The following is a 25,227-nucleotide window of genomic DNA, read 5'->3' on the forward strand; positions in this document are numbered from 1 at the left end:
TTCTGGGCAAATCACTTAATTTCCCCGTGCCTAACAAAAATGAATGTGTGTCCTCATGTAACAAAACTAGTGCTATGTAAAGCACTCTGATACCCGATTCGGATCAAGTTCGCGCTATATAAAACTCTGTAAAAAAAAAAAAAAAAAAAAACTAGGCCACACATTGTGCAAATATCTCCAAGAAGGTGAAACATTGGCAGAATACTCTCCAATGGACGATAGATTATTAATTGATCACATGACAAATAAGGCCACTTACTTAACGGGTAAAACAAAATAGTAAAAAACTCTCCCAATCCGGTTGAGCCCCTGAGAGGGGCATGGGAGCTAGAAGTGGGACTCCTGGAGGATGATGACTGGGAGGAAGCAGTGCAGAGTCCTCGTGAAGTGTTGGTGAGAGCCAGGTTTCATTGAATCCAGTTGCGTATCCTTCACAGGGTCTATGCCTCTAGGACACAACTTCACCGGTGGGGACGAGGACTATCTCCGTACTGTGTAAGGGGGTGTGAGGAACTGGGCTCCTTCTTTCACATTCTTTGGGATTGCAGGTACATACTTAATTACTGGAGGGAAGTAACGAGGATTATGGCGGACGTCTCGGAGAAGGAGATTCCATTAAAACCAAGATGGCTATTACTATGTGTAACGGGTGAGGTAAAGTGGCCCAAATATCTAATGATTTGGCTGAAAATTGCGTCCATTGTGGCAAAACGTAATATTGCTAAGGGCTGGGGGGCATCCAGACCACTGAGCCTTTCGGGACTGGGAAGAAGATTTAGACTGGTGCACAGGAGCAGAAAAGGTAACCTGTGCAGCTTGAGGTTGCCCACGAAAAATGGGCAAAATCTAGGGGAATTGAAATTGACATGTAAGATCCAAGGGAAAAGTAGGCGGGCGGTGTAAGTACAAGAAGAAAGGGCGTGCTGTTTCCTAGGGTTAACACAGCAATAGTTGATGAAGGGTTGGGTTAAAGCGGACAATATGTTTGTCTTAACGATGCCAAAGGAGTGTCCTCATGTTTACTGTATTATATGTGAAAGAAGATGTGCTGAGCAAATTAACAATAAAAAACAATAAAAAATACAAGAATGCATAGAATAACCTTAATGTATAATATTGCACACGGAATGTTAAGAATGCGGGGGATAACCTACATATGCAATATTTCATAGGCAATGTTAACAAGCATTTGCAATGCAATAGGTCTCGCATTTGCGAGAGTTTAAGCTATTGGCATTTTAAATGTCTATGTCTTTAATTTATCTGTTTTAAAAACCCACACATAAATAAAAGGCATTGTCATTTACAATGACCATAGCTGAAACCCTCGCAAATGCGAGACCCACTGCATTGCAAATGCTTGTTTCACATCTTGTTGTGCAACAGACCACCAACACGGATCATCACTAACACCCCGGCTAGATCATCTGCCAAGCCCGCTCTTAAACTCCTCCATTGGCTCCCCATAAGGGAGAGAGTCAAATTCAAAGCCCTATGTCTTGTTCATAAAACGCTGCAGAATCAAGGCCCTCCTGTTCTCAGTAACATCATCACCCCCTATAGGAACTCTAGGTCCCTCCGCTCCAATGCAGAAAACTTTTCCAACATCCCTAGATTCAGGAAAACCCGAGCAGGAGGAAGACGTTTCTCAGTACAAGCCTCCCGCCTTTGGAACTCACTTCCCCGTAATTTACGTCTTGAACCTCAATACCTGCGCTTCAGGAAACTGTTAAAAACCCATCTTTTTCCCTAAATCTGTACTCCCCCTCCCCTTTCTTTCTCTGCTTTAGTTCTCCCTCTTCGACCTGGTGAATTCATGGTTCTTTAGCGCTGGGATACCCCCGGGTGACTATCGCGCTTTATAAAAAATAAATAATAATAATAATAATAATAATAATAACACCCTTGACATTTTCATCAGAAACTATCCCACCTTATAAAACTGCAGAGAAACAGAAGATCTATGCGCAAGATATGTTTAATGCACGGATAGCGCTTAGAACAGTTTACTAAAAATATGTCGAGGAACAGCATGTTTTGTTTACTAAAAATGTGTCAAGGAACTGCATGATTTGTTCAGCAAGCGCTATTGCCATTTATAAGTATAATAAACAGCTTTCAATTCATTTACATAAAGCCATCAATCAAGGTGAAAAATAGCAGTGTCATTGCATCAGTCTTGAGGTACCTAGAAGCTCAGCCTAACGATAAAGCCAATAAGTCTGGCTAGAATAGAAGATGTGTGAAATAATTATGCGAAAAGGTTACAGAAGGCATTTTAGCTTCTGTACAAGTCAAAAATATTTGAAGCATAGAGTGCAAAAGCAATAAGCAAAAAAAGTCCTGTTTATGTAACATGTTCTCCTACATACCATCTTAATAAAACAAGCGCAAGCGTATGGCGGCAAAAGTGAAAGAAGCTGCAGCGTCCCGCAAGTGGTGCGCGCGCTTTTGTGAAATCTGACACAACAGATGGCACACTGCGTGCCGCTGCTCATAACCGTAAGCTGTCCGCGCCGCTGCTTGTAACCGTAAGCTGTCCAGAGCGATTCCAAAGAGTCGTTTTCCTAGAGCAGCGCATTTGCGCTGCGCTAGGCTCGACCTAACGAGGGGATTACCTACATATACAATATTGCACAGGGAATGTTAAGAATGCAGGCGAAAGCATACATAACTTACATTTACCATATAGCACATGGATATGTCAAGAATGTGGGGGATAACATACTTATAGAATATAGCACAAGGAATTTTAAGATTGCAGGGAAAACTTGCATATACAATACTGCACAGAGATACGTAAAGAATGCAAGGGATAACCTACATGTATAATATTGCACAGGAAACCTAAGAATGCATGAGAACCTACATATATAATATTCCCACAGGGAATCTGAGGAATGCGGAGGAGAGACTACATATACAATAGGGCACAAAGAATATTAAGAATGGGGGATAAATTCCATATACAATTTAGAAAGGGATATGTTAAGAATGCAGGAGACAACCTATCATGAGCAAGGACCCGTGATAGACACGAAATCCAACGAATCATGAGCAAGGACCGGGGATAGACACGAAATCCAACAAATCATGAGCAAGGACCGGGGATAGACACAAAATCCAACGAATCATGAGCAAGGACCGGGGATAGACACAAAATCCAACGAATCATGAGCAAGGACCCGTGATAGACACGAAATCCAACGAATCATGAGCAAGGACCGGGGATAGACAAAAAAGCCATGCAGTTGCTAACGCGGGATTACTGGTTACTAATTATCTTACCAAATCCCAAACTATGTCGACTGAATCGTTGGTACCTGTCTTTGAGTAAAAGGTAATCTCGCAATAAGTCAATCAATTTAAGAACTTACAACACTCTAAATGACCACTGACCAAATTTAAGTTTTAAAGATTTAATATAAAGTCAAAGATAACTGAAGATACAAACTTCTCAAAATGAGATTCAAAAGGTATATTGGTATCACTATAAACATGAACTTCTTGAATAATCTAAGTCTGAAGAACAAAATAATAAGTACAAGCTCAAAGACCATAAGGGTTGTCAAAATAGATATAAGTTGCAATCTCAAAGTCATTACAGAAAAGAAAATTAAGGTTAGTCTGTCCCTACACTATACTAAGTGACATCCCTACTTAGCAAGATCTTAACTCTGATAATGGGTCTCTCCTGATCAGCCTATCTTCCTACCCATCCGCTTCCTTAGGCTCCCAAAATCATCTGCTCTCCTCTCCTCCCGGGCCTCTTTCCCTAATACCAAATCACATTTTCAATAGAAACGCCCCTTGGGACGCCCCTCACGTGGTACATCTTTGCGCGGTAAACTCCATGATGGTACTCTTGAAGACCCTCGTTATAGTTGACCTTGGTTCCCAGGCTTCTTCTTCAGTGCGCTGATACCCCCTGAAATTCCTGGAAACTCCTACAGGCCTGCGCAAGGCGCCACTGAACAAAGTCCCTTTCATTCGAGCTGATTAGGACCCTCGCACCTGCATACAGCTCGTCCTGCAGTGGGCCTCAAATTCCAGACTCCACCATATCTTTAGTCATAAAACACTCTCAAAGCTCGGTGCTGGACACCTCGCGACCTCTTCTCTAACGAGCACATGACGATTTACACGACATGACATTATCTCCTCTGGCCTACTTGATTTACATGCAGCAGGTCCCTGCACTCTTAAAACGTTAACTTGATTTAAACAGCAAACATTCTTAACTAGCATACGTTTCTAAAATAACACATCTATAAAGCATATACTTTTAACCCTAAGTTCAATAGTACATTTTGGAAGAACCATGTCAACCTTATCTCACATTAATTTAGCAGCACGTTCAGGTTTGCTGTGAATTGCCCTAAGGCCTACACATTATACTGGATTTTCAAAGTTACATTTAATTCGGACATGATTCTTTTAACATGAGAACATGAGGTTTTCACATATATTCCAACATTTCTACATTAATCTCACACCGTTATAATTATAGTTACTCTACTTAACATTCTATACATTTCACTACTGAATATAAACCACTCTGTATATTTCACTCCTGGATATAAAACACTCGTGTGCAAAACATGTTTAAACTAACTACGTGCTTGTAAATATGGCGTACTTATACATTTTTTCAACTTGTGCTCTCTCAGTCCCCCCTTTGATGACCTTCAGGGGTCATCATCACCAAGACACTAAAAATGTAGAACCTTTTAAAGTGAAGACAGGTCAGTTCCACCTCTTTTCATACTCTCTAATGCTTTCAGACTCTTATATTGAGTGTCCTGCATCGCTGTCAACTCTTCTTCCTGTTTCTTCATAGCTCTCCGTAACCTATTTGCTCTATAACATTGATACAAACGCACCAATCCCCACAAAGTGATTACACAAACCACAATTATGATGATGGGTTTCAATATGTACCAAACGATACCCTTTCCTAAGTTGGCAAACCAACTTCCAACTTTACCCATTCCATGACCTACTTTTTCCCACACATTTACCTTTGCTAGGTCCTCAATTTCGTAGTGTATGGCAGTGATATTTTGTATATACTTCTCTAGAGGTTTTGAATTGTCTGGAATGTAAGTACAGCATTCCTGGACCTTCAAGGCCTTACAGACTCCTCCCTCTTTTGCTAACAGAACATCTAAAGCAAGTCGGTTCTGAAGAACCATTGCCCTAATCGATTGCATCTCACCTTCTATCAGCATCAATGATCTTGCAGTACTAGCAGATAGCCTATCTACGACTGTAGCTAACCTCCTAATCTTGATGTCATTCATTATCAATCCTAAGAAAGGGAATGCAGCACCGAGTACATCTCCAACTACTTCTGCTGCACCCAGCCCTCGCTTCCATCTAGTTGATATTTCTTTCTTAGGCGTGTCTAAATTCTCAACATGATATATTTTAGGGAAGACAACAGCCAGATAGCATGATCCGTACCAATTATCTGGTAACTTCACATAGGCATATCTTCCACATACAAAATATACATTTGGTATTGCTTGCATCCCTTTCATAAAGTTCTTAGAGTAATACTCCAATTGAAAGGCATGTTCACAATGGACTTGACCTACATAAAAGTTTTCATAATATGAGTAACTCCTGTGAATGCACAGTTTTCCCCGTTTATCCTTATCCAAAGCAATTGGACCAATACTACCCTTTCTTTGATGTGCCCTTTCCTCCTTGGTCCAATCTGTTTCCCATTGTCCTGATGCTTTCAAAATCTTCTGCCTCCTATATCTAGTATCTACCTGTGCTATAAACTTTTTCTCAACCTCTGATATTTGACAAGTCAGATTGTTTCTTCGAGCATGTGAAGTATCTAACGTTTTCCATGGAATAAACCATTTGTGTAATCTGTCTTCGCTTTTGTAGTAGTCCCATTTGTTCAAATGCTTGAAATTCGGGACCTCTGGCAATGTCGAGTCGAAATTCGAGAAATAATACTCGAATCCTTCTCGTCCATAAAACATGCTCAACAATAAACTGCACGTTATTCCATATGTCAACGGAAGATGATGGTATCTGATACCCTCCTCCACTGAAGCTGGTAATTGCATACAAACGTAACAATCCTTTACTTCCATGGCATCAACATATTCATAAAGCAATTTAGCATAAGCATTTGACTTGTAATTTCCCTGTGACTCGTCGGTGTGAAGCCTTTTTATTTCTGCATCTAACAATGCTTTGTCTTTCTCATTGATGTTTCCCTTCTCTTTAATAATGGTAGTTTTCGGTGTTGATACTCCCTTATCCTCCTTAGCTGCGGTTTCATCCCCTTCGTGTCCCGCTAGGAATGAAACAGTTACCACTAAAATTATAAGAGAAACCACTACTCCTAAAAGTGTAACAGCTATACATTTGGCCCTGCGGTTCGGGTTGCCAGCCTCCATGTTCTCAAACAGTGTAGTTTTTGACTTTCTTCCAGCATTCACTTCCTCTTCTTTTCAAACAAAGTCTTTCTCTCTTGCAATGTCTTTCTTTGAACACTTGGAAGCTTGACAATTTGTTTCCGCAAAACAGTTCAAAGTCCAGTAGAAAATAGACAACCCTAGCCCTTCTCCATCCACTAAAATGAAACCCCTATCACTTTTCTTCTTCCACTCGGCGCTAGGTTATCTTGCAACAAGTTTTTACAATTTCTTTTCAACAGTCTTATTTTCGTCTGAAGTTATGTATGACTCAAGGAGTGACACTACGTCTTCATAAATGTCCATCCGAAGTATCATTCCCTCAGGTTCTGGGCAGTTCGTACCACAACATGGAAAGTCAACTTTTTCTAGGATTATTCTCCTTATTTCGCTCAAGACAAGTGGACGGACAAAATTGAGAGTTAGCGTTTTTTCAATTTCCACTCCTGGTACTATCAGTTCTACATCCACAATTACAAAGGGGTCCGTTCTAATCAAGATCACTTTCTTCACCTTTCCAGTTCTGCGCCCCTTTGAAGACATTCACAATATGGTATTAATCCACAACAATAAGCGCTCCTAGCATTTCTACTATTTGCTCAAGCATTTCCAAACGAAGAAGAGTTCCCTCCAATATTGGATATCGTGAACAGCAAACTGGAAACTCAACTGTCTCTAAAATCAATTTTCTTATTCCACTCAGGAGAGCAGGATGAACGATGTTGAGTGTCAGCAACCTTTCGGTCTCCGCTCCTGGCAGTAGAAACCTTATTTGCACTGTGATGATCGGGTCAGTTCTGATCAGTTCCACTTCCCTGATCCTCCCTGTTCTGTGTCTCCCAGACATCTGCAACGAGGTAGGTCCAGTCGGGAGTAGAGTATCTTCTACTAGGCACTCGCACCCTCCTTGATCTTCTAAGACCCTCCTCGGCTTGATCCTGGATATCTTCTTCTGGATCTGAGTCTTCGGATATAGGAGTAAGCGTTTCTTCCTGGGCCGACCTCAAACTTAGCCTTCTTCTCCTTGTTGGCCAAGTGGCAGCTCCAAGCCTTATTCTCCTATTTCTTGTCCTCTCACTTGGTTCTTGGTCGCTCCGATACGGATCTGAGTCTGAGTCGTATTCACTTCTGCTCTCTCCTTCAGTTGCGTCTTCTGTCTCACTGCCGTCCTGCCTTTGCTCTTCTTCTGAATCCGTTGCGTTCCCAACTTCTTCTGACACCCCCTCAGCTGCCTCAATCCCTTCTTGCGACTCTTCTTCCACTTCCGGGCTTTCGTCTGGGATGGGAGCTGTTCCTTCTAGAGGTGCTGGAACTCTTCTAGTATGGGATGCATGGATCCAATTTGGCAGCCCCCCGCACTTCACCGCGGTGTTCGTTATCAGGATTACCTGAAAGGGCCCACGCCAGCGAACATCTAGGCAGTTCTTCCGGACGTGTTTTTTAACTAAGACCCAGTCCCCTGGGTTCAGGTCATGACACAGGTTCCTCGCTGCTGGAACTTCAACTGCATGCACCTGAAGGGACACAGAATGGATGGCGTCAGACAGTCCTTTACAATAATCCAAGATCAGATCATCTGTAATATTCAATAGAGCAGTAGTTGGAACTGTAGGAAGTCTCATGGCCCTCCCCATCAGGATCTCGTGGGGAGAGAGACCTGTCCTCCTATCAGGTGTGCTGCGCATGCTCATGAGCACTAAAGGAAGAGCATCTGGCCAACTCAAGGATGTGGATGCCACTACTTTAGCCAATCTATTCTTCAACGTGCCATTCACTTGTTCCACAATTCCTGAAGCTTCTGGTCGATAACTACAATGCAGCTTTTGATCGATATTCAGTGTGGAGCACAACATCTTCACTATTTCGCTGTTAAAATGTTTTCCTCTGTCAGATTCCAAAGAGGCAGGCACCCCGAAGCGCGGTATCAACTCCCTGAGCAACAATTTAGCCACTGTGAGTGTATCGCACCTACGTGTAGGGTACGCTTCAACCCATCTGGAAAATACGCATACAATCACCAACACATACCGAAGGCGATTGACTCTTGGCATTTCGATGAAATCTAGTTGCATTCTATTGAAAGGCCCCCCCGACCTCCCAATGTGACTCAGTGTGACTGGTGTTCGTTTGCCTACGTTCAGCTGTTGGCAAGTAACACATCGCTTACATACTGATTCTGCTGCTATTCTGAATTTCGGGCAATACCAAGTCTGCCTAAAAACTCTCATCATAGCATCCCTTCCTAGATGTACTGGACCATGTATTTCTCTCGCCATGGGATTAGCTAATTCTTCAGGTAACACAGCTCTCCCATCTGCTGAAACCCAAAAATCCATTTCACTTCGCACACAACCTGCTATTTCCCATGCCTTTTTCTCTGTTTCAGGTGCGTTCTCCTGCATTATTCTTAAATCCTCCCAAGTGTCTACAGTTTCTAACATCATACTTAATTCAGTCTTTTCTTCTGCACCTTCTATTTCCACCTTTGAGAAAGAATAACTTTGTTCCGCACAATAGCGTGCGACTTCATCAGCATATCTGTTGCCTTGTGACACAAAATCTGTATTCTTAGTATGAGCTACACACTTCACTACCGCGATGTCAACAGGACCTTGTAATGCTTCTATCAGCAATCGCACAAATTCTCCATTTCGAATGGGCGAACCAGAGGAGGTCATGTAACCCCTCTGAGACCACAACTGCCCGAAATCATGAACCACACCGAAACCATATTGGCTGTCCGTGTAGATGGTGACTCTCTTTCCATTTCCTGCTATGCAGGCACGAGTTAGGGCAATAATCTCTGCTACCTGTGCGGAATGTACTCCTTCCAGGCAAGCGGCTTCCACAACTCCAGTAATGGTACAAACAGCATAAGCTGCTCTCAACCGACCAGTATCGTCTCTTAAACATGAGCCATCAACAAAGTAAATTTCATCGGGGTCTGACAATGGCTCATCCACAATATCTGGTCTGGGTTTCGTGCATAGTTCAGTCACATCAAGGCAATCGTGGTCTTCACATCCTTCGCCTTCTATTACCGTAGGTAATGGCATCAAAGTAGCAGGATTCAAGACAGAGCATCTCCTGAGAGTCACGTTTTCTGCGGCAAGTATAACTTGCTCGTAACGCATGAGCCTGCTATTGGTCAGATGCTGCGTCTTCGTCCTGGTCATTAACAATTCAACTGAATGTGGTACATACACCACTACTGGATGTCCCATCACAATACTCTCGCTCCTTTCAATGCTGACACCCGTTGCAGCAACGGATTTGAGACATCCGGGCAACGCTGCGGCTACTGGATCTAATGTAGCCGAAAAGTATGCAACTGGTCTACGGGCATTACCGTGGGTCTGTGCCAAGACTGACAAAGCACATCCCTCTCTCTCACAGCAATAGAGTGAAAATGACTTTTCGTAATCTGGCATTCCCAGAGCCGGAGCACGACATAAATCGTCTCTCAGCTGTAAAAACGCCACCAAACATTCTTCATCCCATGGTACCGGATCACTCACCTCCTTGTGCGTCAGTTTCTGTAAGGGCTTTGCTTTCAGTGAAAAGTTAACTATCCACTGTCGGCAGTAACCCACCATTCCTAGGAACATTCTAACTTCTCTCTGTGTTGTAGGCGCATTCATTTTCATTATCGCCTCAATCCTCTCCGGGGACACCTTACGTTTCCCTTTTTCTAACCTGTGCCCTAGATACTGTACTTCTGTCAAACAATACTGCAACTTGCTCGGAGATACCTTATGTCCATTTTCAGCTAAATGATTCAGTAAGGCAATTGAATCTACTTTACAAGCTTCCTCTGTTTCTGACGCAACAAGTAGGTCATCTATGTACTGTACCAGAACCGAGTTCTGTGGCAGTACTAGATTCTCAAGATTCTTCTTCAGCAACTGATTAAAGATGGATGGGCTATCTGTGAATCCTTGTGGGATTCGACACCATGTTAAAACGCGATCTTCCATTTTAAAAGCAAAAAGATACCTGCTCTCTTCATCCAATGGGATTGAAAAGAAAGCCTGACAAAGATCTATCACTGTGAACCATTCTGCTTGACATGGTATTTGAAACAATATCACTGATGGATTCGGTACCACGGGACAACATGAAACGACTATGTTGTTAATCTTTCGTAAATCCTGTACTATCCTGAATTTCCCACTAGGTTTCTGCAAACCCATAATCGGGGAGTTACAAGGACTACCCACGATTTCTTTCAGTATTCCCTGCTGTATCATTGACTCGATCACAGGTTTTATTCCCGCAATCGTTTCCTGGGACAATTTGTATTGAGGCGTTCTTGGAAACTCAACATTTGGTTTTACCAATATTTTTACCGGTTCTACCCCCTTAATCAATCCTATTTCTTCTCCTGTGAAATCCCATACCTCTGACGCCACTGCATCTCGTAGGTCTTGGGGAAGATCTTCTATTGTCAGAGTAGGATATAGTTCTACACAAGATTTGGAATTGGCCACCTTAAAAGTAGCATCTTCGTCGGTAGTCTGTACCTCCACTCCTTGCGGGGTGCAGTATATGGTGCAGTTCAATTTGCACAACAAATCCCTTCCTAACAGACATACCGGACTCGAGTCACAAACCACAAACTGATGTTCGTTCATGTGGTTTCCAATTTTCACAGACACTGGTTCTGTCAAGGGACTAGTCATTCTTTTATTTGCGACTCCTACCACTTGAATTGTTTCCCCTGACATTGGCAAGTCTGGAACTACCGCTGATCTCCGAGTCGAACGAGTAGCCCCAGTGTCCACTAAGAACGTAGTGGGACACCCTGCCACTTCTGCCTCAACAAATGGCCCTCTCTGATCCACTTCTAGAACTGCCCCGAGGGTACAGTCCTCTTCACTGCTCACCCGTTGTCCTGTCAATGGATCAATGTAATAACATTTTTCTTCCTCGATAAACAGAGGCATTTGTTTAAAGACCTTTCCTCCAGCTGCTATCTTCGGTGGCTGTGGGAATTGGGCCCGTGGAGCCGAAGTCCCCCCTTTGGCCACCTTACTGCTCGGAACTGTCACCTTTTGCACTGGGTCTTCTTGGACCTGCTCTTCTACTTCTAGCTCTCCATTTTCAGGGTTAAAGGGGCACTCGCGTCGCCAATGCCCCATCTGGTGACACTGATGACACTTTGTCGTTTTCTTTAAAGTGGCAAAGTCTATCCTAGGTCTCTGCCCTTCTTCATTATCTTTGCTCTGACCATTTGGTTTTCGTCCCATCCCCTGCTTCTGCTGGCCACCCTTCCCAGCGGACTGCATTTGCACCACCATCAATTTCTCCTTTAGATTCTTGGCTTTAGAATCTATCTCGTCACTGCAGTACCTCGCATATCGCAAAATCTCATCTAGTGGTTTGTTCTGCCAACAGATTAAATGTTGCTGTATCATCAAACAAATATCAGGTCTCAACCCCAAGACAAACTTTGACACAAACTGCCCTATATCTTTGGGATCCATTACATCTAGTCCACTGTATTGCTTGAATGTTTTCAATAATCTTTCATAAAACTCGTGAACTGTCTCCTTGGGTTCCTGCCTTGTTCGGTCTATTTTTACCCAATCTATGTCCTGTGGTGGTACCTTATCTTCCAGCCATGCTATTACCCTTTCATACTTTCGCATGACAATCTTAGACGGTCCATTAGTCCGAGCATCCCTCAATGGTTCAGCATTTGGCCATTCGACACTAGTCTTACAAGGGGTCCACAGATCAGATGGGACCACGATGTCAAACAACGTGTTCAAATCAATCCACAATACTTTCGAGATTTTGACAAACCTCTCTACCTGTTTATACCATTCGACTGGATTGTCCCGCAACTTCGGAAACGAGTTGGTAAATGCAGCTAAATCTCCTCTACTCCAGGGCACATGTACATAATTTCCGTTTGATATTTCTCGCAAAGGGAATGCCTCCATCTGCATTACCCTTCCCTCAGGGGTCATCACATTTGTACTTCGCCTAACTGTGCCCTTTTTCGACCACCTTTCTTCCCATTTATCCAGTTCCCTCCACACTCTTATCCCTGTTACCAGCTCTCTTATGTGTGTTTTTAATCCAGTAGTTCTCTTCTCATCTAGATCTTGGTCTGCGTACTGTAATCTGTGGTTACTCTGTAATGCCCTTGTCCTAGACAAATCCACGGCATATCTATCTGCCAAATCAGTCAGTTTTTCATGAAACGCTCTAGCTTTCCTAGTAATATCCTTTGCCATGAACAATAACTCATCCTGTCCATACAATTCTATCCTTTCCAAAGGCAATGTTCCATCTATTATCTCATCAACATCTGATTTTAAACTAGTAACATCAAGCCTTTTTGCCTTAATTTCAGCTTTCAAGACACTCAATTTAGCTCCTCCATCCGCATCTCTCCCATCCCAGCTCCGAGACCTACGTTTAGGTATTGGTGAATTATAGGGAGTCCTCCCCTGTTCCCATCTCTCTAAGTCCCATGCCTTTCCATCTTCTCGGGGTGGGTGGTGAAACACTCCTTCATGCCTCTTAGCCTCTCTCTCCCCATCCTGGCTAGTTTCACGGGATGCAGGGTAAGATGTTCCATTACTCCCTCTTTCTTCCCTACTTCCCTGTGATTCCTGATTATTCGAGGCGTGGCGGGACCTATCGCTGTTCTCCTTTCTCCAATGTTGAACGTCTTCCCCAAGTGTATGATGATGGCACCTAAACCTATTCTGAAAAGCCCGTACCGCCTCATCTCCTCCTTTCCCCCAGAGACGGGACATTTCCTCACATTCTACAATCCTAGTATTTTGTTCCGGCTGTTCTCTCTGATTTGTAGGACATGCCTCCCCTCTATTCTCCTGACTTTGGCCTTCCCGGCCCTGACTACTCTCGCTGGCCCCACAATGAGATACTGTCCCATTGCCCCTGGTATCCCACTCTGGTTCCGTCCTTGTCCTGTTACTTGGAGATACTACGGACCCGTCCCATTCCCTCAAATCAGCTCTTAACTCTGAAAAAGATCTTGGCCGTGGTCCCCTTAGATCCATTGGTCCTCTCGGACCTCCCTGTTCTGAATTGGGACCGACAGTTGTGTCTAATGGGGTGTTCCATGTTACCGAACCTGGCAATTGTTTCCATGCATTTGTCACATTATTCCTCCTTTCCATCTCAATCCTTTCCCTATCCAATTGCCTTTGTTGTTCCCCTCTATCTCTCTCAGAATTATAGATCGAAACTATGGGTCCTATGGTAACAGGCACTTGAAGAGCGTCTGGCAATCCCACAGACTCAACCCTTTCTGTGGTTGGCGTTTTCTGCACCACAAACCTTCCCACTACACTCTGTACAGTGTTGTTTGGAGGTGTTTCTCCACCTTTGCTAGGTGTCCATTCCGATATAGGGAGTGGTGTATATCCTTCTATGTCATTCCCATCTTCCCTTGCGAGCCCTCTATCTTCTATCATCCCCACTCTCGGAGGTGGTCTATCCATTAACAATCTGTTTATTAGATTGTCCTCCGACTCGCTTTCCTCGTCTTCTTCCATGAGATTTCCTCCTCCTGACACCTCCCTCATCGGATACATTTTCTCCACCTCAATAGTCTGTACCCTCCAACGCTTTTCCTCCTCATCCCATTTGGAATCTCGCACTGCCCTTACCGATCGCGTCAGTCTTTGTTGACGCCTGTTCAAATTTCGGTCGTGTGCAGCCTTAATCCATGCATTAAGAGCCTCAAACTGTGTTGGTCTGGGCGAGGGTTTCAATGAGGACATGGTTGCCTTTAGCCGATGTAACACCTCTAACTTAAACGTTCCATACTTCGGGAACTGCATTTCCTCATTTCCTCCCGTAAGCTTATTCCAAGCCCCAATCCATAGTATGGTATGCAGCCCAACATTCGTTGCCATATAATGAGCTGGCGTACCCTCTGGGGGAGCCTCTTCCCCGTAATAATGTTCACTTCGTTTACGTTTAAAAATCCCTTTCAAACACTTAAAACACTTCATGATTTCTCTTTTCTCCGCGTTTGTTTACTTCCTGATGATATTCCACCAATCTCAGCCCCGTTCTCACTAACTGGCCTATCCGTACGCGACTTTCCTCCGACGTCACGCTAGCCGCCCAACCAGAGCGCGGCTCTAGCTAACGTCACACCAACCGCTCAATCAGAGCGCGGCTCTAGCCGACGTCACCCGTCCCCCTTCGCAGCAGTTCCCCTCCTTTCTCAGCTCGTCTCCTCGGTCATGCACGCATCCCATTCATACTCTGAAAAATGATTACTTCCGTCCAAGCGATCACCTTTCTTGACTGTACGCCCACAGTCTTTCTGTAGTTGTCACCTTAACTTGGCAAGATGTCTTTCCGTTTACTTCCAGACAATCGCCTTCTCCGATAGGTTACTCACACGCAGTAACTTTCGACCAGCGTCCGTTACTCATACATTCACTCTTACACTCCCCCTATCTTGGATCCACGGCGGTCAATGGTACCTCGTGACCTCCGTACTATGGTCGACAACTACCCTGGATGTTCGATACACCCAAAACCACTTAAGCTCTGGCCTGAACTTAAGATTTCACCAGTTCACCCGTTTACCAGGTTACCAGCTTACCAGGTTGCGCGCGCTCACAACCTTCTCTCATTCACACTACAGGCATTCAACTCCGCAAGACATTACAATACAAATACAACACAAAACACCGCAATCTGTTCACGCATGACCCTTTTTATACTCACTCTCCGATACTGCTGCTTTTCTCGCACCGTCTGCACCTTTCGGCACACGATTCTTCCGCTGCTCGTCTCTCGGCGTCTCGGGCCTTGGGGTAAACTAACCTCTCTAGATTACCTTCCTCAAGAAGATAACCATCCTCACTCTGCTACCAACTGCTAACGCGGGATTACTGGTTACTAATTATCTTACCAAATCCCAAACTATGTCGACTGAATCGTTGGTACCTGTCTTTGAGTAAAAGGTAATCTCGCAATAAGTCAATCAATTTAAGAACTTACAACACTCTAAATGACCACTGACCAAATTTAAGTTTTAAAGATTTAATATAAAGTCAAAGATAACTGAAGATACAAACTTCTCAAAATGAGATTCAAAAGGTATATTGGTATCACTATAAACATGAACTTCTTGAATAATCTAAGTCTGAAGAACAAAATAATAAGTACAAGCTCAAAGACCATAAGGGTTGTCAAAATAGATATAAGTTGCAATCTCAAAGTCATTACAGAAAAGAAAATTAAGGTTAGTCTGTCCCTACACTATACTAAGTGACATCCCTACTTAGCAAGATCTTAACCCTCTAGGTGTCAGCCGTGGTGACTTCCTAAGAAGATCACGCACTTCTCTTTGTCTCTTCTCTGATAATGGGTCTCTCCTGATCAGCCTATCTTCCTACCCATCCGCTTCCTTAGGCTCCCAAAATCATCTGCTCTCCTCTCCTCCCGGGCCTCTTTCCCTAATACCAAATCACATTTTCAATAGAAACGCCCCTTGGGACGCCCCTCACGTGGTACATCTTTGCGCGGTAAACTCCATGATGGTACTCTTGAAGACCCTCGTTATAGTTGACCTTGGTTCCCAGGCTTCTTCTTCAGTGCGCTGATACCCCCTGAAATTCCTGGAAACTCCTACAGGCCTGCGCAAGGCGCCACTGAACAAAGTCCCTTTCATTCGAGCTGATTAGGACCCTCGCACCTGCATACAGCTCGTCCTGCAGTGGGCCTCAAATTCCAGACTCCACCATATCTTTAGTCATAAAACACTCTCAAAGCTCGGTGCTGGACACCTCGCGACCTCTTCTCTAACGAGCACATGACGATTTACACGACATGACATTATCTCCTCTGGCCTACTTGATTTACATGCAGCAGGTCCCTGCACTCTTAAAACGTTAACTTGATTTAAACAGCAAACATTCTTAACTAGCATACGTTTCTAAAATAACACATCTATAAAGCATATACTTTTAACCCTAAGTTCAATAGTACATTTTGGAAGAACCATGTCAACCTTATCTCACATTAATTTAGCAGCACGTTCAGGTTTGCTGTGAATTGCCCTAAGGCCTACACATTATACTGGATTTTCAAAGTTACATTTAATTCGGACATGATTCTTTTAACATGAGAACATGAGGTTTTCACATATATTCCAACATTTCTACATTAATCTCACACCGTTATAATTATAGTTACTCTACTTAACATTCTATACATTTCACTACTGAATATAAACCACTCTGTATATTTCACTCCTGGATATAAAACACTCGTGTGCAAAACATGTTAAACTAACTACGTGCTTGTAAATATGGCGTACTTATACATTTTTTCAACTTGTGCTCTCTCACAGTCATAAGCAAGGCCACAAAGGCCAGTCTACATACTTGTAAAAGTGTTGCTAACACAAGGTCTTCCAGACAGTTAAAGCTGTCTGCATCAAGACCCAATAAGGCGGCCTCTTACTTGCTGCCTCGCAGGTCACACAGGAAGCAGGCACCAGAGGCGGACAGTCCCCAGGCTCAACCACCAACACCCCCAAGCAGCAGGCAGACCAGACCCCTACACTCCACAGCTTCACCCTTGACTTCCACAACACGGGGAATAAAGTGAGGGGCACAACAAACAAACTAAGCAAACACAAGGACGTGTCATTATTACCGTCACGAGTTTGTGCCCCCCCCCCCTCCTCCCCCCTCCCCAGCTCCCTTTTAAACGCAGCCCTGGTGTCCTCAGAAACCCTCCTTTGCAACAGCGGCTCGGTGCGTTAAACATTTATAAAGTCATTTTACTCTTGATAAACTGCGGAAATGTTTGGGGAAATCATGTTCTTTTTATAATTTGTAGCACCCGTGGCATGCGTTAAAATACAGGAACTCCAGAAAGCCACAGCCTCTGTGCTGCCAGAATCGATTCCAATGGCACAGCAGATATACGGAATAGATGACACCCTTCAGACCTCCTCCCAGTGGGGTAAACCAACCGCCCCGGGTCTCAGCGGGAGAGTGAACTGCCCGGAAGCAGTGATGGGTTCAGACTCACATCACTCTTCCAGGGTTACAGATGCTCGCCGTCGCCATGGAAACAGTGCGCAGTAGGCGGATGTGCTCTTGCAAATCATTGTCGTTTCGGTTTTCAGGCTCTCCCCGTTCCGGACACTCGCTGTGAGGAGGGGGGGGGGGGGGGGGGGTCTCCTCGAAGTGAGAGATGGGCTTGCACTAATGTCACGAGTCTTGTGACGGAGGGCGAGGTGGAGGGTGTGTGTGTGTGGTGTTCAGGGGAAGGTGTGTGTGTGGTGTTCAGGGGAAGGTGTGTGTGTGGTGTTCAGGGGAAGGTGTGTGTGTGGTGTTCAGGGGAAGGTGTATTTTGTGTCACGTGCTTTCTCGGTAGGAGATGTGTCACAGAGGACAGTTTTTGTATCTCCGGCCTCAGAATAGTCGCGATGGTGTCGCTGCTTAAACGGAGTGGGGGGGGTGCACTGTGAGAAAAGTTGGCCAAACAGTAAACGTGTGACTTCTTTTCATCTGTAAATAATGCATCTACCAAGATGAAAACATGTAGAAGTGCAGGGCTGTGATCTAACACGTGTGTATGTACGGGAGTAGTGCAAAATGCGACAGGCAGTATTGGTGTGAAAAAATAATCAATTGCACAAATATATTAATATAGGGAAACTCTGTAGCCAAGTTAACTGCTAAAGACATAAAGCAATGCTTGTTTCTGCGTAGAGGTTCTCCGGCGAACAAGCCAAAACAGGAGCTACAGGAAAGACATAGGACTATTTCAGTGGTGAACAGCCTTTACAACGAAACTTTCACAACGCACTACCATTACGACGCAACTTTTACAACACAACCCATTACAACGCATTGCGCTGGGGGGCACTCTAGGATAGGGAATAGGTTTAATGTACTATCCAACACCTTCCCTACTATCCACGGGGACTGGAGTTGGAATAGTCAATTAAACTATTCACTATCCTGCGCCCAAAAGCACTATGCGTTGTAATGGTATGCGTTGTAAAACTTGCGATGTAAAGGTAGGCGTTGTAAAAGTAGGCGTTGTAACGTCATACATCCGTTTCAGTCCATTACATCAAAATACTAGGGCCTTCATCAGGAGAAATGACCAATTTCAATATTATCTAAATCACCACATCCTAGAATTTCTAAAACACAGAAGTAAAATCTCACTCCCACGCAGCAGTTAACACAAATCATTTCAGTCCTGCTTAAAGTAGAAAAAATATTTAAATTTATGCCAAAAACGATACCAGTGCAGTTCTTCAAGGGCATATTAATGAGGAATAGAAATGTCTTTATTCTAGCAAAAATGTTAAGCGGGTCACATATGTAATTTCTTTCTATTGCTGTATGGCGAACATCCCACAAAAATATTTAAGTAATGAGTTCTAAAGGCTTTCTTAAGGAATTGAGAGCTGCTTATATTTAAAACAAGCCCAAATTCCAGAAGGTTTTCTCCAGTGCTTAATGTGTAAGATGATAAGTGCCAGGGTCCTCGTCAGAGACCACCGCAGTTTGCCCTGCCAGCGCGGTCATCACTGCACCTACACAACTACTAGCCATCACACTGCTACAAGTGCGACAATTCAGACTGCTCGAGGCCCCCAAACCTATAAGAAAAGCTTGGGCGGCAGGTATTACTTGTTTTTAATGTATATTAAATGAATAAGTAAGTGTTCTGCTCATCTCTAAATTACACAAGCAGCGCCATCATTTGCCAGCTGTCATAAGTGCTGACAAATAAGTGCCAATGACGAGCACCGGAAAGCACCAGTTCAAATTAAGTACTGTTTTTCTCCCCATGTAATAGAGTGTTGCCCTGGATTTAGGCTTTATTTTTACTAACATTACAATTAAAACTATAGAGGCTTTCAGTCATCCTCTGCTGCGCGCTGAAAAATCTGAGTCCGTCTTTCGTAGAGGCCAGAAAACCTGGCTGTACCAGCTATTGCCCGGTCCCCCTATCGGACTCTCGCTGCAACTGTTTCTATAGCGCGGGGACGCACCAGTAGGTGTAGCCAGGCGATTTATAAATAAGGCTCCCCGTTTTCCAATTTACTGATTTTTACAGATAAATACAGACAGAAAACATTTATTTTCTTAAATGTGGATAAAAACGGAAATTGGGTTGCTTTTTGAGTAACTCTTAATACTGTTTGCCATGACTGCCAGGCCAATAGCAGTGTGAATTGACAAGTAAGGGGATTAAAATAGAAAGGACTTAAACAGGCTTTAACAGCAGTAGATATGCACAAGGTTGATACTGAAATGCGCATATTTTCATGTAGGTGCATTGATTTATCTTCTGCGGGTGTTCACAGCATTGAAACCTGGCAGGGATTCAAGCGTGAGTCCAGATTTATCGGTTAAATAAATGTAGAAATATACAAATTTCAGGTTAATTTTTCTACTGAACCCACAATAAATATGGATAAATACAGATAAAATGAACAAAAAAGAAATATGGATAAATACAGATGGACATGTCATAAAAATAAATAAATACCATTAAACCAGGAGCCCTATTTATAAATGACTTTATTATTATCCCTCCTTCATCCATTGGTCTGTTATTGTCATTCACATTTTTCGTCTGCGCCACTACAGCGCGGATCAATCCACTTCGATCAATGGGTAACTTCACCATGAGTGACGCATGCTGCCCTTTCACAACGAGCACATTGGCACACAAAGTAGTTCCCTTAAGTGTTAGTGATTAGTATACCACTGTGTGCTTTTGAAACCAAAAATTACCTTTGCTTTCAGCCATTTTGTTTTTAGATGAGCGCCCAGCAGCCTCCACAAACAAACGTTTGCAAAAACCATGACAAAACAATATGAGCACTGACAAAAAGAAAGGGCTGGCGGCCCATGCAAGACCAATTGGCTTTGCCAATGCTTATTATACTTTGAAAGACCATCAATGCCAAGACACATGTGATAGACACCAACCTTCAGATTGCGTGTGCGCCTTCTTACTCAGGGCTCGAGTCGAGGGTACACTTGGGTATACTGAATATATTTATTTATTGTTCAGTTAGTTAAAACCATAACAATATAACAAATTCTAATTTTAAAAGAACCACTTCCATAAAAGTTACATGTCTTTAAAAACGTCACTTGGGTAGACTGTGCCCACCCACTATTTTCACAGGGTGGACGCCTCTACCCGCCCGGTGTCATTTATGGACACCTGGACACTTTTCAACAGCACCTGTGTTTTTTTGTTCTGAGCAACAACTTGCAGGCAGGGAGAGGGCTTATCAGATTACAACTTCGCCCAAAACAAAAGCCGGAGCTAAGGGGCCATCAGGCCTCTTTTGTTGCTGGATTATCCTGGCTGGAAGCGGTCAGGAGCCTCACACCTCGATGGAATGGAGGGGGAACAAAGGCTCACAGCTTATCACTTCCCAGGTACTAAACAGAGAAATGCTTTTGACTTGGTTCAGACCCTGTATGTAAGAGATATGGAAACACTGTAAGAATGTCAGATGTGCTGGTTGCCCCCAGTATTTACACAAATAATCTAAATACCTCTATTTTATTTCCTTTAGCCCCTTCGGTGCCGATGACGGCTCCCAGCCGTCATGAGTTACAGTGGGCGTGTGCTGATGACGGCCGCCCGCGATTGGAATGTCCCGCACAAGCGCGGAATTCCGGCCGCAGCCAGGGGGTTAAAGCACTGGTAGCTGCTTATAACTGTTCGTGAACTAGGAATTTAGAGCCAATCCCAGCTGAAGAGGCCGGGATCCATGCAGTTCTGTTTTAGGCCGAGCCTACAGACCGCTTTAGGTGTTATCAATGACCTATTGTCTCCAGTAAACAACCCAAGAGACGTGATACCTTTACAATTGATGTGAGACAGTTAGAACAGGGCTCAATGGCAGATTTGTATTTTATGCAAATGAGCAAGTGGGCTTCTGTCTTTAAGAAATAGATCCATTTGTTACTTGCAGTTCATAAATTATACCCCTTCTAATATAGCCGGGGCTACTGGAATTCTGCAATTCTGCAGCCGCTGTTTTTATTGCATAATTATAGATTTGCCGCATTTGCTGCATATTCCCTCATTTGCCGCACAATCTGCAGATTTTAACAAAAAAATTCCAGCTGAAACGGACACAAAGTTACAAAAAATGTGGTGCCTGGTCATTTTCAGTTGCTTTTTTCTCTCTGTCTGCTAAACTAGAACTAATGAGATTCAATCTTTCCCCTGACAATATTGCCTGTGTAAAAATTACGAAATAGTGAAGTAATGCTTTAAAAAATGTGCCACATTATGTCACAATTTGCCTTTTCTTGCCATTTAATTAGGTGCTCCCTGCAGCATAATTCCAGTGACCCCGAGTGTAGCACAGTGAGCTATGAAGGACATGTGACTCCTACACCTTGGAACCGTCACGGTCTTGATTTAACATATCCATTATATTGATGTACACACATTATTTATTGTCAATGTATAATCTGTATGTGTGATATAAAGCGCTCCAACACCCTGAATTGGGATGAGTAGTGCTAAAGCGCTCTAACCCCTTCGGTGCTGATGACGGCTCCCAGCCGTCATGAGTTACAGTGGGCGTGTGCGGATGACGGCCGCCCGCGATCGGAATGTCCCGCCCAGGCGCGGAATTCCGGCGGCAGCCAGGGGGTTAAGAAAGGCTTACAATTCCACCCTAGCAAGGTGTGTAAACCTGAATTCGTAAAAAGGACATTCAATGAAATATTAGTTGGCTGTGCTGCAGCAAAGCCTGTACCCTAAGAAAGAGTTTAAAATACTCCTCTTTAAGAGGTTAACACTATATCTAAGCATTCCCTTCCATACTTACATCTTTAATACACCCCACATAAATGACATATTGTCACCAGTTTCTGTGACCCTGCTCATTTCATTCCTCTTAAATCTACCTCATTTAATTCTCTTAGTCAAATGCACACATCTGTGACCCTGCTAAAGAGTTCTCTGTATATTTGTGTTATGTCTGTGACGAAAACACTTATCTAAAGCAACTGCACTAATAAACACATTCACACATTTATTACTACAATGCAAAGGTCAAATTCCAGCTTATTACCACAGCAGAGTGAATTTGACATGAGAAAGCGGTTTACTGCCTTACACATCACATATCAAATTTGCTTTACAAATAAAAACAACTTTCCTTATAGGCAATAAGCCTCTCCAATGTGATTTTACATTACTGCACAAATGTAACTCATTGCATCCTGGTTTGGGTTATCTACTTTTAATAACAAGTAAATCAGAAAAAATGCCATGACATAAACCATATATTGAGATAAGCAACTCATAGAATGATATTTATCATCATTGTTGGCGGGGAATCAAGACCCAGAGAAGGCAGCCAATGCCCTCCCCACACTCATAAATGGTATAAAATAGCATATTATATTCAGTATGCAATAATATATATATATATATATTTTAGCATAGGTATAATTAAGTCTGACTTTCCAAAGAAAAGGCATTTCTTGTTTTCTTAACTTTGGCACCGAACCTGCACAACACTTTCCAAAAAACAAGTTTATCCACTTTGGCAGCTTCACGGAAAGTTGTGAGCTAAATCATCAAGCGCGGTCCAAGAAAAAGGGAAGTTCCTAAAGCGTGATTTCCTATTTTAATTCCCACAGGAAAGTTTGCTCTCCGACACAGGATAAACCAATGAAGGGAATTACGCCAAATTTGGCACAAAGTTAGGACTTTAGTCAGAAAGTGTTTTTTTTTCTTCAATTTCTTGTAAATAAGTTCAAAAGTTATCAGAAATTTGCATTTAAAAATGCTTGGGGGGGCATGAAGGGGTTAAGTCTAATGAAAAGTTGGACACATCCGACATCTGGGCCGCAGGGTACCGAGGAACTCCTGCGGTACCCATAATAAAAAATAAATAAATAAAAAAAATTGCTGTGAGAGGTTTCACTCCCATTGGTTATTTTATTACCATGGGTCACAGTGGAGGTCCGCAGTGCCCAAACTATGCGATTAGTTTGCTGCAATGTTGGAGAAAAATGTTGTGACTGCTGTTACAGATGCGGGGACTCCAGAGGTTGGCAGTTCATGGGGTTTGAGTGCAAGGCCTGGCCGCCATGCGGTGCTGGGTGGCTGGCTGCCTACGGGAGCGTGGGCGGATGGCATGTCTTGAGGCCATGTGGCCAACAATCTGCTGGGTATGTTCTTTGGCTGCCCGCAAGGGTTAGGTGGAAGGCCTAGCCACCATGAGGAGGTCGGTGGCTGGCTGCATCCGGGAGGGTAGACACAGGGCCTGGCTAGAGGCCAGGTAGCCAACCATCTGCTGGGTACGGTCTTTGTTTGCTCGCGGGGTTTGAGTGCAAGGCCTGGCCGCCATGCGGTGCTGGGTGGCTGGCTGCCTACGGGAGGGTGGGCGGATGGCATGTCTTGAGGCCATGTAGCCAACCATCTGCTGGGTATGGACTTTGGATGCCCGAGGGGTTGGGTGCAAGGCGTGGCCGGAGTCTGTGCATATTTGGGGGTTTTGGACACCCACGACGGGTTGGGTGCAGATTACCTGTGAGGTTTGGGTGCATGCTCAACTTAAAATATGATCAAAAAAAGGCAAAGTCCATGAAAAAAACAAAGATTAAAGTGATGTGATAGGTGCTGAAATGAAAAGAACGAACTTTTAAAAATGAAAAACATACACAGCATCTAATGGCTGGATGTAAAATTGTGGTCACGTGGAAATGAACAATATTAAGCCCTGAAGCCACCTATGGCTGTTCATTGTGAAAGTTGTATGGTGCGTGATTTACCAAGCGGTAAAGCTTTGGGTGCAAGCGGTACTCCATGCTAAACAAGCTATAGGCTGAGCACACCGGGTGGGGGCTGCAGAAGAGTGCTTCGATGGAGGTTGGGACTTACATCTGAAGCCTGTCGCCAAAATCACTGAGAAAAGTCAAATCTCGCAATAGATTACGCACCAGTGAATGTCTGAGCGCATGCGCATGTTAAAGAGTTACTGTACAGTGTTATAGACCAATAGTATGTCAGTGGATGTCTATACGGTGTGGAGGTTTATTTATAGAATTTCACTGAAGATTTTGAGGCACTGCACATGGTCAAATAATGTAGAAAGTAGACAAGACCCGTTTAGAGATGGTTTAACTCCGTGTGGTTGTAAGCATGGCTCGGAGGTTGGACGCCATTATGCTCATCTCAGGAAGGCGGGTTGTGTATTTAACCAAACTACGGGGTGTTGTGCATAGGGCCCGGCTGAAGGTGTCTTATTGGCTAATTCATCGCGGACAACCCTTGACTCAATATTCAGGGTCGTGTTAAGTCTTGAAGAGGGGGAACCCTATTAAGGGGACTAGAGAACAAACACTTTTTGAGCAAGGTTTAAAAGGCGGGTGAGTCCATGGAAGTCTATGGAGGCATTGTGTTTGTTAGTTGGGTGAATACCAGCAAAAGCAGGGTAACACCCAGCAAGCGTGGTTGAGTTGACAGACACGGCACGTGTGCCGCCTGCTGCCAAATGTGATGCTCATTACCACTTTACTAGTGATAGAAAACTGGGTTCAGCTGTAGCTTGTTTAATTTCTTCTAGTTCACAAATCCTATAACACACGGTCACAGTCATTGAATGATGTCATCAATGATGTCATTTAACATGTCATGACTAATATCTGATGTCATAAGCAGTGCACGGCGGGGTGCAAGTTATAGTTAGTTGACTACAGTGGCGGCTGGTGACTTTACAAAGTGGTGAGAAAATTGGGCACAA

The 25,227-nt window shown here is 43.7% G+C and overlaps 1 protein-coding gene across 1 annotated transcript in view; it reads right to left on the minus strand.

Annotated features, from left to right (window-relative positions):
• Positions 1-25,227, minus strand: part of PLCL2 (phospholipase C like 2) — a 399,007-nt gene that overhangs the window by 327,640 nt on the left and 46,140 nt on the right. The window lies entirely within an intron of this gene.

Source organism: Lissotriton helveticus, chromosome 10 (genome assembly GCF_964261635.1).
Source record: "Lissotriton helveticus chromosome 10, aLisHel1.1, whole genome shotgun sequence".
NCBI classification, from domain to species: domain Eukaryota; kingdom Metazoa; phylum Chordata; class Amphibia; order Caudata; family Salamandridae; genus Lissotriton; species Lissotriton helveticus.